Source organism: Halichoerus grypus, chromosome 1 (assembly GCF_964656455.1).
Source record: "Halichoerus grypus chromosome 1, mHalGry1.hap1.1, whole genome shotgun sequence".
Lineage (NCBI taxonomy): Eukaryota > Metazoa > Chordata > Mammalia > Carnivora > Phocidae > Halichoerus > Halichoerus grypus.
In genome coordinates, this window is record NC_135712.1 from 105,581,419 (window position 1) to 105,602,563 (window position 21,145).

Below are 21,145 nucleotides of genomic sequence, written 5' to 3' on the forward strand. Positions count from 1 at the left end.
GCTTGAAAACACAGCCTTTCCCAATGTTCTTCCAAAGAAATTCCAGAGACCCAAGTTGTTGCAAGTCAGTCTGTAGTGTCTGGGAGGTAACATGAGGGAGAGGAATGGAAGGGCATGGAAGGAAGTGAGAACACGGGGAATGGGGCCTCAGCTTCCTCTGGGCTCCCCCTCTTGTCTCCTCCTCTGGTTTCTCTGTTGGCCTTCTCCCAGAAGGAACCAGAATACAATTCCCTCTTTTTCTACCTCTTTCCCATAGAAGAAATGGAACTTTCATCAACCTGGACAGCTGTCAATGGAGGGACAGAAATGACCAACCAAAATTATATCATGACTTTAGGGGTCTTTGTTTTGTTTTGTTTTTTTGTTGTTGTTGGTTTAAGTGAAGGGATGATGTGGAATATTCAAGAAAAATGCTCAAGCCTCATTTTGCCAAAAATTCTAATCCTTTCGAATAAATCCATCTAAGAGTTTTGGGGAAGATGGCAGAGCAGGAGGAACCTAAGCTCACCTCCTCCCACAGATACAACTAGATAACACCTACATCAATGCGCATAACCCAGAAAATGCCCTGAAAACTGGCAGAACAGATTCTCCACAGCTAAGTGTAGACACAAGGCCACATTGAAGAGAGTAGGAAGGGTGGTGATGAGGTCAGGAGCTAAATGGACCTGTGGGACTATCCATGGGATGGAGGGACTCTGTAGGCTCAGAGAAGGGAGAGAAACAGACCCTCACACCAAAAACCCCAGGCAAAGGGAACCTGCATGGGGAAGATGAATCCCCATAACATTTGACTTTCAAAACCAGAGGGGCAGAATTTTGTGAGTTCTTACAATCAGCAGGGCCTTGCACTTGCAACTTTAAAAATCAGCTGGCTCAGCTCTAGAAAAGCTGAAAGGGTGAGAGGACACTGAGCCCCTGCCCTTAAAGAGACAGCAAAACAAACAGCCCTGGAGCAGTTTGATAACCACTTGAGGTATATGGGAAGGAGATTTATTTACTAATCTCAGAGTGTGTACTTAGAGGGGCTGGGATCAATGGGAGACTTTTCCAGGAACAAAGAATTTGGTGGCCCCTGTTTCCCTCCCCTGCCCCCCAGCCTAGACACACAGACACCTGTGGAAACCAGCACAAGGCCAACACTCACCTAATCTGCTAACAGTGCACCCTACCCCCATGATCTCCTGTGGACATGCCCCCTCCAGCCAGGCCTCCACTCCCACAGGTAACCTGTGCAAACCTTGCTAACACTGCCACCACCCTCCCCCCACATCCTTCTACAAACCTGACCCCTCCAATATGCCCTTGGCTGGAGCCCATCCAAAGCAGTGCCAGGAGCCTGGCAGTATGCAAGTAGCCCCAACAAGGCCCAGGACCACTCCAAAGTGACTCCTGCCTGTGGAGAGGGAAAGATAACCACACACACTAGTCTGACTGCAGCCCAGCAGTGGGCTGCGGACAGACATCTGGTCTGACTGCAGGCCCCACCCACCAACAAACCTTCTCAGGGGACAACACAGGGACAGCACCCTGTGGTTCAGTGCTACTGCATCTCTGGAAAACACCTGGTCTGACTCAACTCCAGCCCAAGGCAGCCCCAGATTGGCCCACTAACAACATAGGAAATAAACCCTGCCTATAACAGGAGACACTGCAGACAACTGGACTGAAGGCAAACATGGCTCAGACACAGCAGTAGGGAACATGCAGCACACATAGGAGACACTTATGAAGCACTGGGTTCTGCCAAACAGAGGACATTGCACTGCAGGGCACTACAGGGCCCCTTCTTTATAAAGCCACTACTTTCAAGAGCAGGAGACATAGCTGACTTTCCTAACACAGAGAAACAGACAGAGAGAGACAAAATGAGGAGACAGAGGAATATGTCCCAAATGAAAGAACAGGACAAAATCATAGCAAGAGAGCTAAATGAAACAGAAATAAGCAATATGTCTGCAAAAGAATTTAAAGTAATGGTCATAATGATACTCACTGGATTTGAGAAAAGAGTGGAGGACCTCATTGAGATGCTTAACAGAGAGACAGAATAAATAAAAAAGAACCAATTACAGATGAAGAACTCAATAACCAAAATTTCAAAAAATACAAGAGGAAATAAACAGTAGACTAGAGAAAGCAGAAGAATGGATCAGCGACCTAGAGGACAGAGTAATGGAAAGCAATCAAGCTGAACAAAAGAGAGAAAAAAATAAGAATGAAAATACACTTAAGGAACTCAGTGTCAGCATCAGGCATAATAACAGTCACATTATAAGGATCCCAAAAGGAGAAGAGAGAGAAAAGGGGGCTGAATATTTATTTGAAGAAATAAAAGCTGACAACTTCCTGAATCTACAGAACAGAATCCAGATCCAAGAGGCACAGAGAGCCCCCTGACAAAATCAACTCAAGAAGGCCCACACCAAGTCACATAGTAAGTGATTAAAATGGTAAAAAGTAGTAGTAAAGAGAGAATCTTAAAAGTAACAAGAGAAAATAAAAGTTACATACAAGGGAAACCCCATAAGGCTATCAGTGGATATTTCAGCAGAAACTCTGCAGGCCAGAAGAGAGTGGCATGATATATTCAAAGTGCTGAATGGGAAAAATCTGCAGCCAAGAGTACTTTATTCAGTAAGGCTATCATTCAGAATAGAAGAAGAGATAAAGAGTTTCCCAGAAAAGCAAGGTTAAAGAAATTCATGACCACTAAACCAGCCCTACAGGAAATGTTAAAAGGCACTCTTTGAGTGGAAAGGAAAAACCATAAGTAGGAGTAAGAAAAGTAGGAAGCACAAAAGCAGTAAAATTAAGTATATTTATAAAAATCAATCAAGGGATTCACAAAATAAAGGAATATATAGTATGATACCAGATACCTAAAACATTGGAGAGGGGGAGAGGAGTAAAGAATGAGTTCAAACTTAAGCAACATTAAGTTAATATAGACTGCTCTATGCAGACAATGTTATATACAAACCTAATGGTAACCACAAATCAAAAACCAGTAATAGATATGCAAAAAATAAAAAGCAAGGAACCCAAATATATCACTAAAGAAAGCCAGCAAACCATGAGAGAAGAGAGCAAGAGAAGAAAGGAACAGAGAAGAACTACAAAAACAACTATAAAGCAAGTAACAAAATGGCAGTAAATACATACTTATCAGTAATTACTTTGAATGTAGATGGACTAAACACTTCAATCAAAAGACATAGGTTGATGGAATGTATAAAAAAACAAGACTCATCTATATGCTGCCTACAAGAGACTCATTTCAGAACTAGGGACATAAGCAGATTGAAAGTGAAGGGATGGAAAAGCATTTATCATGCAAATGGAAGTTAAAAAAAAAGACAGGGTAGCAATACTTCTATTGGAAAAAATAGACCTTAAGACAAAGACTATAACAAAAGATGAAGACAGACACTGTAAAATCATAAATGGAACACTCCAACAAGAAGATATAACAATTATAAATATTTATGCAGCCAACATGGGAGCACCCAAATACATAATGCAGCTATTAACAAACATGAAGGAAATAATAGATAGTAACACAATAATATTAGGGGACTTTAACACCTTACATTAATGGACAGGTCATCCAAACAGAAAATCAACAAGGAAACAGTGGCTTTCAATGATACATCGGTCTAACAGGTATATTAAAAACATTCCATCCTAAAACAGAAGAATACACATTTTTTTCAAGTGCACATGAAACATTCTCCAGAAGAGATCACGTATTAAGCCACAAAACAAGTCTCAAAAATCCAAAAAGATTTAAGTCACACCATGCATCTTTTCCAACCATAATGCTATGAAACTAGAAATTGACCACAAGAAAAAAATCTGGAAAGAACACAGATACATGGAGGTGAAATAACATACTATTAAACAATGAATGGGTCAACCAATAAATCAAAGAGGTAATCAAAAGATACATGGAGATAAATGAAAATGAAAGCATAATGGTCCAAAATCTTTGGGAAGCAGCAAAAGTGGTTCTAAGAGGGAAGTTTATAGCAATACAGGCCTACCTCAAGAAGCAAGAAAATTCTCAAACAACCTAACCTTACACCTAAAGGAGCTAGAAAAAGAAGAACAAACAAAACCCAAAACCAGCAGGAGAAAGTAAATAATAAAGATTAAAGCAAAAACAAATGATATAGATACTAAAAAAACAATAGAACTGGTCGATGAAACCAGGAGCTGGTTCTTTGAAAAGATCAACAAAATTTATTAACCTTTAGCTGGACTCATAAAAAAAAAAGAGAGAGAAGACACAAATAAAATCAGAAAAAGGAGAAATAACAACTGACACCACAGAAACACAAAGGATTATAGAATAATATTATGAAAAATCATACGCCAACAAATTGGACAACCTAAAAAAAATGGATAAATTCCTAGAAACATAGAACCTCCCAAAACTGAATCAGGAAGAAATAAAAAATTTGAACAGACTGATTACCAGCAAAGAAATGGACTCAATAATCAAAAAAATCCCAACAAACCCAAGTTCAGGACCAGATGACTTACAGGTCAATTCTACCAAACATCTAAAGAAGAATTAATACCTCATCTTCTCAAACTATCCCAAAGAAATAGAAGAGAAAGGAAATTTTCCAAATTCATTCTATGAGGCCAGCATTTCCTTGATACCAAAACCAGATAAAGACACTACAAGAAAAGAGAACTACAGACCAATATCTCTGATGAACATAGATGCAAAAATCTTCAAAAAAATATTAGCAAACTGAATCCAACAATACGTTAAAAAAATCATTCATCATGATCAAGTGGCATTTGTTCCTGGGATACAAGGGTGGTTCAATATTTGCACATAAACAAGATAAAAACCATATGATTGTTTCAATAGATGCAGAAAAAGCATTTGACAAAATACAACATCCATTCATGATAAAAAAAAAAACCCTCAACAAAGTAGGTTTAGAGGGAACATACCTCAAAATATTAAAAGCCATATATAAAAAACCCACAGGTAACCTCACACTCAATGGTAAAAAACTGAGAACTTTTCCCCTAAGATCAGGAACAAGATAAGAATGTCTACTCTCACTGGGTGCCGGGGTGGCTCAGTCAATTGAGCATCCATCTCATGGTTTCCGCTCAGGTGATGACCTTGCGGTGTGGGATAGGGCCCCACGTCAGGCTCTGTGCTCAGCACAGAGTCTGCTTCAGATTCTCTCTACCTCTCCCTCTCTCTCTCACTCACTCTCTAATAAAATCTTCAAAAAAAAAAAAAAAGAATGTCTACTCTCACCACTTTTATTCAAGATAATACTGGAAGTTCTAGCCACAGCAATATGACAAGCAAAAAAAAGGCATCCAGATTGATAAGTAAAAACTGTCACTATTTACAGATTATATGATACAATATATAGAAAACCCTAAAGACTCCACCAAAAAACTACTAGAACTGATAAATGACTTTAGTAAGGTCACAGGATACAAAATCAATATATAGAAATCCATTGCATTCCTATCCACTAATAATGAAGTCGCAGAAAGAGAAATTAAGAAAACAATTCTATTTACAATTGCACCAAAAATAATAAAATACTTAGGCATAAATTTAACCAAGGAGGTGAAATACCTGTACTCTGAAAACCTTAGAACATTGATGAAAGAAATTGAAGATGATACAAACAAATGGAAAGATACTCCATGCTCATGGATTGGAAGAACAAATATTGTTAAAATGTCCATGCCACCCAAAGCAATCTACAGGTTTAATGCAATCCCTATCAAAGTACCAACAGCATTTTTCACAGAACTAGAACGAATAATCCTAATATTTATATGGAACCACAAAAGATCCTGAATAGCCAAAGCAGTCTTGAGAAAGAAGAACAAAACTGGAGGTATTACAATCCCAGATTTCAAGATATACTACAAAATTGTAGTATACACATAGATCAATGGAACAGAATAGAGTGCCCAGAAATAAACCCATGATTATAATATGGTCAGTTCATCTTCAGCAAAGCAGGCAAGAATATGCAATGGGAAAAAGACAGTTTCTTCAACAAATGATGCTGGGAAAACTGGACAGCAACATGCAAAACAATCAAACTGGACCACTTTCTTATATCACACACAATAATAAACACAAACTGGTTTAAGGATCTAAATATGAGACCTGAAACCATAAAAATCCTAGAAGAGAACACAGGCAGTAACTTCCCTGACATTTGTTGTAGCAACATTTTTCTAGATATGTCTCCTGAGGCAAGGGAAACAAAAGCAAAAATAAACTATTGGGACTACATCAAAATAAAAAGCTTCCACAGAGCAAAGGAAACAATCAACAGAACTAAAAGACAACCTATTGAATGGGAGAAAATGTTTACAAACGATGTATCATATAAAAGGTTAGTATCCAAATTATATAGAGTTTATACAACTCAACACCAAAAACCAAACAATGCAATTAACAAATGGGCACAAGATATGAACAGGCATTTCTCCAAAGAGAACATCCAGATGGCCAACAGACACATGAAAAGATGCTCAACCTCACTCATCAGCAGGGAAATGCAAATCAAAACCACAATGAGATACCACCACACACCTGGCAGAATGGCTAGAATCAACAACCCAAGAAACAACAAGCGTTGGCAAGAATGTGGGAAAAAGGAACCCTTTTGCACTGTCGGTTGGAATGCAAACTGGTGCAGCCACTGTGGAAAATTTTGAAGTTCCTCAAAAAATTACAAACAGAATTACCATATGAACCAGTAATTTCACTACTAGGTATTTACCCAAAGAATACAAAAACACTAATTTGAAAAGATATATGCACCTCTATGTTTATTGCAGCATTATTTACAACAGCCAAATGATGGAGGCAGCCCAGGTGTCTGTCAATAGATAAATGGATTAAGAAGAGGTAGTACATATACACAATGGATTATTATTCAGCCATAGAAAGGAATGGAATCTTGCCATTTGCAACAACATGGATAGATCTAGAGGGTATGATGCTAAGCGATATTAGTCAGAGAAAGACAAATACCATATGATTTCACTCATATGTGGAATTTAAGAAACAACACAAATGAACAAAATAAAATGAACAAACTGAAAACACACACTTAAGTATAGAGAACAACCTGATGGTTACCAGAGGGGAGTTGGGTTGGGGGATGGGTGAACTAGGTGAAAGGGATTAGGAATATACTTATCATGATGTATATGTATATAATTGTATACAATGTATATAATTGTTGAATCACTATATTATACACCTGAAAGTAGTATAAAACTGTATGTTAACTGTACTGGGATTAAAATAAAATAAAATAAAATTTAAAAAAATGTTCAGGACCAATTTCACACAACCTTGGTGTCCTTCATTAAAAAAAATACTATGAGGATAACAAATATCAAACAAGTAGAGATTATTTGGCAAGGTAAAAAAAAAAATAAATCCATCTGTAGGGAGATTCATGGTGGCTCAAAGGATGAAAAGTTTTTTATTCTAAGCCTGTTCCATCTAATATGATAGCTACTAGACACGTGTGGCTATTGTTCACTTGACATGTAGCTAGTGCAACTGAGAAACTGAATTTTTAATATTAATTTTAATTAATTTAAATTTAAAAATTGGTACTCAATTCAGCTATCTTAAGTATGTCTGGAACAACTTGCAAATGTGAACTTTTTCAAATGTAAATTTTATTAAAATTAAATACAGATTAAAGATTTCTGATAAAAATTTAACATCCAGGAGCACCTGGGCGGCTCATTGGTTAAGCATCTGCCTTCTGCTCAGGTCATGATCCCAGGGTTCTGGGATCGAGCCCCGCATCGGGCTCCCTACTCTGCGGGAGCCTGCTTCTCCCCCTCCCACTCCCCCTGCTTGTGTTCCCTCTCTCGCTGTGTCTCTCTCTGACAAATAAATAAAACCTTAAAAAAAAAAATTTAACATCCAAATTGAGTGTTTTTTTTTTTTTTTTTTAAGTAGGCTCCATGCCCAACACAGGACTTGAACTCACAACCCGAGAGCGAGTGTCATGTGCTCTCACTGCGCCAGCAAGTGGCCCCAAACACCCACCAGATTTTGAAGACTCAGTATGAAAAAATAACATAAAATATCTCATTAATAATTTTTATATTCGTTATATATCAAAATAGTATTATGGATAGAGTGGATTAAATAAATTATTAAAATGAATATCATCTACTTCTTTTTACATTTTTTTAACATGGTCTTAGAAAATTTTCAATCACACATGTAGTTTCATTATATTTCTACTGGAGAATACTAGTCTAAAACTTCCTACAATTTATTAAAACATATCAAATGGTGTTGTGAGCATCAAATAGGTTTTGGTGATTTTTTTTAAGAAGTTGTATGAATGAGAAAATACTGAATATCTCGTACTACACACAATGCAGTGACACTAGGTTTGTGAAACACTGCACAGTCATACAGAAAACAAGAAATGGAATTCTTAAGTTTCTCATAAAAACAATATTTCTCCTGATAGCGCAAATATTACGACTTTCTTTTCTACCTGTCTCTTTTCAAAGTTCCTACTCATTGCACGATGAGGCTCTTCTCATACTGGCCAAAGGATTCGCTGTGGCAACATGCATCTATTCAAGCCCGGTAACAGAATCCAGTCTTCAGAACAAGGGTGTGTGTGTGTGTGTGTGTGCGAGAGAGCGAGAGAGAGAGAGAGAGAGACAGACGGATAGACAGACAGGGAGGTGTGAGTACATGCTCACGAAACATTCCTATTTCATGACTTCGGCCATGGAGACTTTGTTTCTTCCACTTTACCATCTCAAATAAAACACCCACCACATCACAACACACCAGAGGCGTTATGCCAACTGAGTGGGCAGTTCAAGGAACTCCCTAGTGCTGTAAATTGGGAAGACAAAGCCAACAAGACAGAGGCATTCTTCCTGGGAGCCACGTCTGAAGCCACAGTCCCTCTCCTGTAACCTCCTCCTGTGTCTGTAGGATTTCATCATTGCTGGAAAAGCCAGAGAAATGTTGCTCTTTGAGCCCTTCTTTTTTAAGCTGGTAAAAGACATCTCTGCAGAAACTTGTGCAGCCACGGAGGGAAATGTACTCAGAGCCATAATGTGTGCTTTGTGGGGCCGGTGATGATAAATCCCCAAGTTAATTGCAGATTTGACTTGTGCTGCATTTTGCTGTATTGTTTTCATGGAAGCTCAGAGAAGGGGAGCTCTGAGAGTTGCTTAATTTCTACATTTGAAAAACAGGAGCCTCTTGGGTTTACAAAAGGCAGTGAGTGAAAATCAGAAAGCTTGGATTTAATTAGTGCCTTATTGCTGGTGTTACCCAGCCTCTCTGGGACTCTCTTGTCCCGTCGACAACCTGGGCAGATTATCCCTGCCTATGGACAAGGGAATAATAGAAACAACTTTAAATGAGCTCTGAAAGATATTATCATATTTGAAAAATGAAGGCAGAATTTAATTTTTGTAGTCACCACCTTAACCTTACCTGATGCATTGTGGGAATGGGTTTTGCTGTGTGAAAAGTGTTCAAGCTCACTTTCACGCCCTCTATATGTGATGTATTAAGACAGGTTTCTATGTTTTTCTCCAGTGAATTCTAACTTGCAGTCACATTTTCTGCAGTATGAAATTCCATGCAGTTGAAAATAACAAAATAATAATGTCTGAGGTTCTAAGGGTTCAAAATCAAATCCCCCAACGTGACTGTAAGTAAATATCAAAAAACGTGTGCATTATATGGAATCCTCCTAAACTAAATTTTGATCATGGAGACAAATTTACTCCTTGACAAAATTAGCAATAAAATCCTAAGTTTTGAGTCATAGAGTATTTTTATTTTATTTTATTTTTGTACTAAAGAAAACGTCACCATCAATTTGCTGCAGTATTTCGATGAACAAGGACTTTTAAGGTAGTCAAAATAGGCAGAGCTAATTGTTTCATAAGAAGGCAAGTGGAGCATTGAGCGTGAATGAGGAAGTGGTCTAGGCAACATGAACATCTCCATTACCTCCATCACTGCCTGTGACCTACCTCTCAGAGGGTTTTCAAGGGCCACTGCATTAATGTTTATGAGACTGAGTTAGAATCGAAGGACGTGGGTCTCATTTCAATGCTGGCAATGTGTATAAATTAAAATAGTAGATTCTTTGGTGATGTATCATGCATTCTGTCAAAAATATTTAGATATTTCCAATCTGCATTCGTTTCTTCAAAGATGATGACGTTGAGTGTGAATATACTCTCTTAAAAATCTTAAATTGCACTGCAGGATCCATTTGTATGATATATTATTAATCTTCTAGACTGAAACATGAGTCGTTATAACTCAGGTCTAGCAGACACTGAAATATCAATCGACTTCATCTCAAATGTGTTATCCCAAGGCAGCCAATTAGGGGTGCCTTCAGACTTTCTCTCATCTGACACTATAAATGAATAATAACTGGGCTCATAGGCTAGATTCTTGAATGGAAATCTCTCATTTGGATATTGCATGTGAGCTATATTCTTAAAGTTGCAGGTTTTGCTGGTTGGAAGTCTGATCAAAAACATAGTGAGTCAAGTAGATACATCACAAGTTATAATGCCTTAGTTTCTCTGGAACTAAATAGGGATGCATATTGAGCTGAATATTGGCTATTCGGTTGACTATACTCTACTTGCCTGCCTGGAACCGGTCTTTCTGGGGCATGGATCGGAGGATATGCATAAGCAGGATTGGTAAGGTTATCTCAATTCTCCATCAGAGACGGAAACAGAGATGTAACTTCTGGCGAAGTTGGAAAACAGGAATAACGAATTACCTTTATTCTGTCTTTGGGGCTTTATTCTAATGCTCCTTAAATTTCCTCACCTGCCTTCCTAACTGCATCTTTAGGAAAGGGTAATTGATGTGTTTGGGCCAGATGATTTGAGGCGGGAGTGTTTTAAAAGACACAGGGCAACACCTCCATGGTAGGCAGCCTCTATGAGCATCCCCCAGTGATCCATGCCTCCCAGTGTTCACACTCTGTGTCATCAATACCCTCCCTTTGAGTGTAGACTGGACCCAGAGACTGGTTCCTAGAAAGCAGAATACAGTGAAGTGATAACTTCTTTCTACCCTTTCTTGCTTGCTCGCTCTGACAGAAGCCAGCCTCCGTGTCGTGATCAGCTCTGTAGACAGGCCCACGTGGCAAGGAAATGAAGGAAGGCCAGCAAGCAGCCATCAAATGTTCAAGCCTGCCAAGAGTAACATGAGTGAGTCTGGAAGGGGATCTTCCGCCGGCCGAGCCTTGAGATGGCTGATGGCCAGGCCTACACCTTGTCTGTCAGCTCCTAAGATGCCCTGAGCCAGAGGACCTACCTAAGCTGCACCTGGATTCTTGATCCCCAGAAACTGTGAGATAATAAATGTGTTTTTAAGCCACTAAATTTTGGAGTAATTTGTTACACAGCAATAGACAATTAAGGCAACCTACAACACTTAACCATGATCATGTACTGACTTGACTGTGAGCCTCTTGAGGCTGGGTCTGGGTCTGATTCATCCTTGGATGATTGGAACCTAGCACAGCGCCTGGCACATAGCAGGAGCTCAAGAAATGTTTGAGAAAGGAAAAAAGGAAGGAAACAGAAAAAGGAGAGAGAAAGGGAAAAAGGATGGGATAAAAGATAGGTGTCCATGAAAGGAAGGAAACTCAAGCTGACAGAAAGCTGAGAACGAACAGCTGACCACCTGAAGAATAGCTACTCAGTTGGCAGATTTTTACCTCACTTCTAATTAGTTTTATATTTGGTGAACGACTTCACAATTCCTCGGAGCAGAGTTCTCCCAGTGGGTCTGTGCTAGAATCATCTGAGGAGCTTTTTGTCAACCATGGGAGTGCAGAATGCCAGATCCACTATCTCGGCACAGGGGGTAGCCAGGCACGCGTGCTGCTCCTGGCTGAGATGCCCACCCCCTCCCCCCCAGCAGCGCCAAGGCAGTCCACAGCCAGCCTGGAGAACACGCAGCCAGTCCCACTCCCATGGTCTTAGGTGTCTTTGGGGGAATCCCTGAGGCAGGAGCTTGTCAGAATCGTGTGGAGGGCAGGAAGGGGCCAGTTGGATTCTGGTGGGGCTACAGCCTTTCCCTGCCCAGTACCCACCAAAGCCTCTCTCCTGTGGGTGGGGGTTGTTTGCTTTTCAGGCTGCCACCCCTGGGGCCTGGACATCAAGGAGCATTAAGGGAACATGGAACAGATCTGTTGAACATGACCCCGAAGGCAGAAGACCGAGGTATGGATATTACTGGGAGACTTGGTAAAGAGGACACAGCCGGCAATGGAGGGGGTTTTCCCGGGGTTTAGTGGGCTTCCTGCCACTGAAGTATTAGATACAGTAGAAAGGTCCAAGCCGAGGTGAGGACTTGGGGTGAATTCCGTGTGGACAGGATATTATTACATACTCACTGAAGCGTCTTTCCCTTCTATTTCCTGTTACCTCAACCCCCTGCCTCTCCCATGACCCATCCCATTTAAGAAGCCGGAGCTACAGCATTCACTGTGACTGCGACACCACAGAATGCAGATAATCATCTCCAGAGGAGAAGCGGAAAAACTCTGGGCACAAATAAAGCTTTGGAAGAATCTGTGATGAGGCATAGCCCATATCCTCCCAGCCTGTGGACAACAACAATCTCTGAAAAGGGAAGAGAGAGACCTAGACATTGATGGGGGTCCCCAAGAGGAGCCCTCAGGAGAAGTGTTATTGGCAGATACTCAGATAGGTCAGGATGATGGGGAGTCTGAGGGCAGAAGTGTAACCCCGGCCCCTTGGCCTCACTCTGGACTTGAGCTGGAATGGCTGCTAGGAAGCCTGGACAGATAAGCCTGAGCCACTTCACGGAGCTCCTCAGTGGATGGAGACTCTAGGCCCAGCCCATGCTCTCCCTGACACTGTGCCAGTCCCCCAGAACAGAGGCACAGTCCAGAAGAAAAGCAGGGAGAGACCCTAACTTGCCTGAGATTGCTTCACAACACACATACTGGGATGGGGGACAAAAATCAATAGAACGAAGCACAGTTACAGAGAAGTCAAGAATGTCACAGATCTCACACAGCTTAGCTCACAGGGTGACACTCACCCACCTTAGAGCCTTCCATTTATTGGGAGGGCAGATCAGAGAATTTATGGAATGAGGGGAGCTTCTGGCCATAACCCACTCCCCCGTATCTTTGGCCCCTCCATCTTTGAACAGGCTAGAGGAAATTCTCTGTGCGGATCCAGAAGTGTGTATTACCAGTGAAACCCTAGATGAGGATTAACAAGGAAAAGGAAACCAGGGGGCCAGTGAACAACAGGATAGTAAGTGCTGAATTAAACATAAAGAGGAATTTAATGAACTGACGTCAGGTGGATGCTGAGAGATGGTGGACTGAGCCCAGCACACCAGCCAGCATGACAGAAAGCCTGCATCTGTTCATGCACACCTCGTCCTCAGAATCCCACGCACTCCCGTGACGTAGAGCTTTCCTTTGTTATCCCAGAGCTGTCTGCTTAGCCCTGACTCTTCTGTGCAGGAGAATTCTGTTTGCTTTCTCTGCTCACCTTTCCCAACTCACACAGCACAAGATAGCTCCGTGTTGCCAACTAGGAGAATAACAACAGCGTTGTTGTGTCTGCTCTGAGATTTCTCGAGAAACTTCAAAGAGATTTCTTAGGAGAGCTTCCAGATTGGAAAGGAAATGAAAAACCTGAACTATACTAGATGATTTAAAAATTAAGCTGTTCCCCGACACAACCACCTACCCATTTGTGCGATTCCATTCCTTTGCTGAGTGCCTGCTTTGGCACCCCATGCGTACGCTCTCAGACCCTTTAACATGCAGTGTTCCAACAGTGGAGTCCCTGTTCTGCTCCCCTCTGCTGGGGGAGGGCAGAGGCTGCATCTGTCAACAGCTCCCCCAGGACCTACCCCGTGCCAAGGACACAGCGCAAATGAGGAATTCTCTAAGTCAGCCAGGTCTTACTGAATACTTCAGTAGAATTTGTGGTACAGGATCTCTGGCACTACACACATGTTTTCCGGGGAATTTTGGTGAATCAAAACCTGTATCTTCATGGGCTTATGTCTTAACTTCTGAAATGCTTTGTTTTTTATTCTTTGCTCATCCTCAGGAGTCAATGGCTGTGAAGTAATTTAGAATTCCAGTTTGTTTTTTTTTTTCCACTCAATCTCCAAGTAAAATGCTATATAAACAAAAGCCTAAATGTATTGAGAACACTCCTTTCCCAGGAAGAATTTTTTCCCCATGAAGAAAGCCGCCTTTCTTAACTGATCTGTTTGATGAATTCACCTTTTTATCTTATTTTAAATTAAAAACAAATGAACTTGCATTCCTGTATGCTCAGAATGAACCAAAGTTTAATTATCCCGACATGGGCACTGTCTACTAAGGCCTTGTAGGACAAAATGATGGCAGACACAGGTAACATTAACATAAAAATAACAAGATAAGCACCCAAATGTTGGCCCATGTCAAAGGGAACATTTAGCTCTGCCTTTTGAAATTAGTTTGAAAAAGATAAAATCCCAAGTGATCTCTGCCGTAACAAGTTCAGAAATTGTTTAGCTAACTGCAGTAGGGCTTAGTCTATGTAGGGAGTAAGAGGGAGACAAAGAAATTATAGAGAAGAGGAAAGAACTCAGTAGGAACTAAAAAATAAGGAGGGAAAGAAGCAGCTGGAAAACATAGAATAGAAGTAGTGGGGTAGAGGGTCACCAACTCCTTCAATGCCACTGATTATCTTTCCCTCTTTAGAAGGTACTTGTGACACCAACATCTGTTTAAACAGGGGACTTTGCTCTGACCTCCTGTGCAGTTTGAATGGGACCTCTCATGGCTTGGTGGTCCATACAGTGCTGGACTAGAGACAGCAAAGGTAATTTCTGTTGCAGTCCCACCATTGGCTGGAACATGACATGAATGCATTACTTTAAGATTTCTCTTTCTGTTTTTCTTCCGCTTGCCACCAGATAATCTCACAAGGACAAATTTGTGCCTCTGGAACAGATTACCATTTCCATTAGTCAATGTAGTATAATGAAATGTTTAAGAGTTCAGGAGCTGTATAACCAAGCACAAGGTACTTGAACTCCCTGCGCCTCAATTTCCTCATCTGTGAAATGGGGAAGTTAGCAGCTACCTCATAGGGTCATTGGGTCCTTATGAGTAGACATGAAGAGCTCAGAACGGCGTCTGACATACAGAGTGCTCAATACACGTAGACCGTCATCACCACCATCCTCACCATGCTGTCATCAAGATCACCATCATCATCATCCTTGTCACCATACTGTGCAAAGGTTGGGGCAGCAAACTCAAATGCTGCCTCTATGGGGCCAGGAAGGTAACAAAAATGAGAAAAGCATCCAGGTATTCAATAGGGAGTAGAGACAACTGTGGCTATTTAGAGAACACATGCTTGTCTAGTATAAATAATACAATTAAAATATTTAAAATCCCTATGCTTGCCTAAATAAAATGGATCTTAAGTCTAGATGCTAGTTTATGCCCGCTGGTGTGATATAATCAACAAGACCCTCCACAACATCCTTGTGTTAAACACTAGGATGAATTCCTTATACGGTTTCTCATCAAGTGCTTCAGTGTAGGCTGATAGCATCATCTAGTAAAAGTTGTTCTGCTTCAGTCCAGAGAAGAGTTTTGGAGGGCTGAGGGGAATAGAAGGACTCTCCATAAAACTAATTTTTAAGCTGAGCTTTTGAAATGGAGAGACTCATCAAAGATGAATACCATAAAAGGAAGCTCCCTTACTTTCACTCAGTGGAGGCCCCAATCTAACTACATGCCTCATAGGGAATCACATCCATTCCCGTGGATTCCATAACAATATCGAATTTATGTTGATGACTCCAAAAGTTATTTCTTCAGATCAGAGCACTCCTCTGAGCTTCAGACACAAGTGTATAGTTTCCTTATAGTTCCACTTGTCATGCAGATTTCTCGACCTCACATGTCCAAAATGCAACTCTGAATTTTTTCCCCTAAAACCTGTTCCTCAGCTCAGTAAGCGACACCATCCTCCTCCTAGTGACTCAGACCAGAAAGCAGGGAAGACTATTTCATGCCCTACTGGCCAGCAAGAAATGTCATTCCATGTCCGATCTAAGTCTCAATTCTAACAGCTGCCCTGAATCCCTGCTGCCACCACCCTAATCTAATCGCTAGTATCTCTTGCCTGGACTGCAGCAATAGTCCCTCGTCTGGTCTGCTTCTCCTCCTGCACCCCTCCAAGCCATTCTCCCAAGCCAACTTCTTTCTCCACTCATGATCTTCGCATATACTGTTTCCACTATCTGGATGTTCTTCCTCCCACTCTTGACTATCTCATTTTTAGACCTCAGCTTAAATGTCACAGCTTCAAAAAGCCCACCCTGAGCACCCTATCTTAAAATAAGTCTCCTCCTGTGACTTTTTCTCTCTGCCCCTTATGTTTTTTTTCCTGTTAGAGTCTTACTACTCCCTACATTCTTTTATTAATGTATTTGTTTTTGCTTACTTGTACCTTGGGAACAGGGGCCCTGTGTACCCTATTCTGTCTCCCCAGTGTCTAGAACAATGTCTGGCTCCTTGGTAGATAGATGGTCCTGATATGTTTCCTGAATACAAGAAGGAGGAGGAGGAGGAGGATGATGATGAGGAGGAGGAGAAGAAGAATGGACCAGAATCCTCCTGATTCCTCTCTTTCTGGTTTCACTGACACTGCCCTGTTGGATCCATACTGCACACATTGAGAATTCCCTCTGGAAATCTCACAGAAGCACCGTGTTAGTTTAAAGTACATGAAGATATAGGAATTGTGAAACAATTTAAAGGTCAAAACTTTGAAGAACTAGAAATTAATGTTTGAAGGAAAAATACTGCTGGGAAATGATGGACAAGCTCTCTAAATTAGTTGTTATGTGAATCTGTGAAAGAACTTGAAGGCTTGAAATTTCCAGATTCCTTAAGTGCTGTTTTGACTAATCTTTGCACAGAGGCAATAAAATGCTATAATGGATACATTTCTGTACATAATGTGCTGTGGATCAGTTTCTTATATGAAACCCCAAATGAGTGCCATTCTACTGGCTCTCCAACTCTCTCTGATGAATCAGGTTCTTGGCGCTGACAAATCCATGAGAGACCGAGGCATCGGAGTGTTAGGAGCCTGCAGAGACCTGACCTTCTCCTCCAACAGCAAGCAGGGGTGTCCTAGCCCACTGTAGGGGCTGATTCACAGGGGTTGAAAACCACATTTTGGCTGAGATGATGGGGCTTATGGTCTCATTTCTCCTGGGATAATTTCAGTCCTGTTTTTCTTGTCTCCATTGCTTTGTCACATTCCAAACACTGGATCACACCTTTTGCCTGGTCCCTGAGGCTAAACGTCTTTTCATTTGTCTTTTAGACTTATTAAAATTTGTGTCACCTTTTTTTAACCTGACTGGTAAGACATTAATAAATATATGTTTCCTGTTTTAGGATTTTCCCCAGGATCTTTACAGATTTATGCCACGTAGACTTGGAATACCTTGTAAGAGATGTACTCTGAAATGAAAATAATATCACCTTGGTTCTTTCTTCTCTCTCACACCTCAGTAGGAGAGCTGGCTTTATTCTATCACTCTGATCATTCTACTCATAAATTTTACGACCGTGGCAGGCTAACAAAACAGAACCAGGTGGGCAAGAGGTCTGAAAATTCATCTGACGAATTAATGTAAAGGCTGTAATAGGAAAAGAAAAATGTCTCCATAACATGAATCAACTTCTGCCTTTTTCCTAGACTCCTTTACATTGGACTTCTTCATTTTTGATGGTTGTCAGAGCTAGTACTAGATAACCACTTACTATGAGTAAGATAATTTACATATGTTATTTCATTTAATTCTCACACCAGCCCCGACACTTAGCATACCTGGGTTTTTTTAGGGGAAAAAATGGTACTAAGATTTCTTCTGATTATAAAGCATTTAAGAGATGATGTCATGATTGGAACTTAAATCTTGGCCAACTACAAATGTCGTGCTTTTTCCACCGGGCACGACTCTCCTTAGTGAAGTGTCGCGTGTTCCTTACTTGGGAGAGATGATGCTCCCGCTAATTTATTTCTTCACAGACAGTAACATGACCATAGCTTTTCATGGACCACGTATACATCGGCACTTCGTATACCATAAATTACATGATTTCCTCTGAGCTTCTCTCCTCCCAGTTCAAAAATAACGAAATGTAGAGCTTAAACTGTAGTTGATTTGCTTTATTTCCCTTCAGGTGTTGGCTAGAAGATCTCTTTGCTACTAGCTACTCCAGACCATATCATTAATCATATAAGCATGGAAAAGGTATGTATCAGACCATAACAGGGGCAAATACATCGCTTTTATTTCGGGAAGGGTGAGCACTTAATGTTCATTTAACCAAAGCCTGCGCTCCCCCATTTGTTCCTTCAGAACGATGAGATGGCTGCAAACATCCAGCTTAGCAAAAACTGGATTTAATTCAGTTAGCTCTGTGGTGAGATGCCACCCAGGAACACAGCACCAGACAGCCTCATTGATTTATTTTCCTCTCCTTTCTTTCTCTGTCGTTTCTCTTTTCCTTCATTTCTTTCATATACAGGCTAAAGTTGGTAATTACTCTTCTGTTTCTAGTTCAAATTAGGATTGGTAGAGAATATTCCAACACTGAATTTCCCAGTTAGTTGGTAAGGAGTCCTTGACTCAAGCTCTCCCCAAGTGCCCCAACCGCCACATCCCAGCAATGCCCCTCTACCTGCCCCCACTATCCAGCAACTAAACGGCTAAGACCCTGCTCCAGCACTAGGACCAACTTATCAACCCTGCTTCTATTAGAGTTTGTTCTAGCAAAATGTAATAACGCAAACAACTTTTCACATCTCTATTACCTTGGGCCCAGGGATCTCAAATGGAATATTCTCAAACTGAAACATTTTTGTTTTGTAGGCCATAATGTGTTCACAAATCCATAAATTGGTTTTAAATTCAAGTTCCATAATCTCAAATTGCAGAGCTCTTGAGTCTCACTAAACTTGAGTTTTTCTTCATGTTAACACTACATGTGACCAAAGATAGGGTATTTCTTTATTCTCAACTATGTAATAAACTTGGAGAATTAGGGAACGTAATAAAAAAAAGTAACCAAATTAAAGCTCAACTTTAAAACTGGTACATTTATTTTTAAAACCTCAACCCACTTCTTTCTCCCCAAAACAAACATTATTGATGGAGCAATTCATTTTTCCCCTTTGCCACCGGGAAAAGGAGAATTATAGTGCCTTCTGAATCTGATCCACTGCCTGCTGAGCACAGCATGCAATTAAACTACAAATAAATAAAACGAATTATGCCATTTATTTGTTTATACTTCTCATTCTAGAAAAGATTTTAGGCAGGCTATTGTTTATTATAGGGTAGAATGGATAGGAAAATTTGATTTAATTTGTTTGGCCTGTTTAGAAGGTAAGCTCTGGGAAGAAGAGGCCATACTTTTGGGGTACATATATGGGTGCCCAAAAGGTAAGTTTTCCATTTTCACCATGAAGAATTGAGAGTACTGGGGTTACCAGTAAAATAAGGTGGAAAAAGCAAAAATTCATACCAAAGAAATCTTTTGGTCTACCATTCAATAGTTGTGTGAACTTGTAAACTTTATCTATCCTTCAATGACCTATGGGCACCCTTATCCCCCCCTTAATGGACACTGTATGTTTCTGTTTCTTTCTTGAACAGGCATTAGGCATATCGTGTTGGATTCAGGTGTGATTGTCCCTTTGACTCAATGGGATATGGGAGGATATGGGACACTCTTCTGGTGGAGGGTGAGGCCTTTGAAGAAATAGAGGGCATTATCACCAATTATCAGAGAAAGAGGCCAGGTTTCAGAACTTGGACAATTAACCTTGGACAGGAGGGAGCAGGGAAGTCTCTGTTTCTGGACCTCACCCTCTGGGTCTAGAATTAGTGGTAAACAGAGGGCTAGACCCAGATGTAGACATGATGGGCTCTCAGAGCACAAACTTACCACCTGATCCTATTTAGTTGTATGCTATTCTCTCTGTTTATTTCTGTTTTATTTTTTATCTCTTAGCTAGTGTTTCACAAAGTGTAGTCTTTGGTCAGACCAGAATCATCCTCGATGTTAGTAAAACAGAATCTTTGGGGTTAGGACCTTGTTATCAGATATTAAATAGGCTCTCCAATTTGAGATTCACTGCCCTGGTCTTTTAAATATTTAAATATTCCCATCTTTTCAGCTATGGCTCTGAGCAGATAATAGGTACACTCGTGGTTAAACATGTGGAAAGAATGTTAAGAAGAAGCACCCACCACCTAAGATCTGTGGGCAAATGGTGGGTGGTCAATGGCAGCTAGTGGTAGTTTCCAGAAGGAGAAAGTTGCTCTTGGCAGGGAAGCACAGAACCAGAGCAAGGAAGAATCTGGGCTGGGAAGTCGAGCAGTCCTTCTCTTTGAGGTAGATTTCCCTATCTTTCCAACCTTAGAGGAGTTTGATTTTATTAAGGGAAGTGGTCCTTTTATTTACAATCCCATATTATTTGTGGTTCACATAAAGGACCCCTTTAAAAAGTTAACCAGAGAGAAATAAACTCAAGAGGAAATGATACAGATTTTTCTAACGGGTGTCTCTGGCCAAGACAAGCCCCACTGAAAGCACCAAAATGTGAAAAGGAGCTGTGTTCCAAAGTGTTTCTCCAGGCCATTCTAGAAGAGGACTCTGATTACCTATCAAAGAAGAGCAGATGGATTCAAGACCCTGAGGTGCTAGCAAATCATTGAATAGGAAAGTGATCATGTAGTATCTCAGCCAGGGCATTAACTGTTAAAAACATCCAGAGGAAGCTCAACATGTCAAAGCAGATCTTCAGTCTCCAGTAAGAAGAGGCAGGATACATTCTTCCACTTACAAGTTCTTTGTTTTCTTTGACTTCTTAGTATTTATTGGTCTATATATTTAAGTAAATTAGTCATTATGGTGTCACTCTAAGTAGCCTTTCTGTATAGTCACTAGTGTTTGTTCCTGGGCTTATTAAATTCTCCAAT

General features: G+C 40.6%; 1 protein-coding gene across 3 annotated transcripts in view; it reads right to left on the bottom strand.

The window, feature by feature from the left end:
- The window catches only part of KCNAB1 (potassium voltage-gated channel subfamily A regulatory beta subunit 1), a 253,743-nt gene that overhangs the window by 179,984 nt on the left and 52,614 nt on the right, over positions 1–21,145 (bottom strand). Inside the window, exon 1 of one of the 3 annotated variants that reach the window (XM_078070015.1) lies at positions 16,141–16,145. The exons of the other annotated variants lie outside the window; for them this stretch is intronic. The gene's annotated coding sequence lies outside the window, so the exon portion shown is untranslated. Of the gene's footprint in view, positions 1–16,140; positions 16,146–21,145 lie in introns of those variants that run through there. 3 annotated transcript variants of the gene reach the window in all.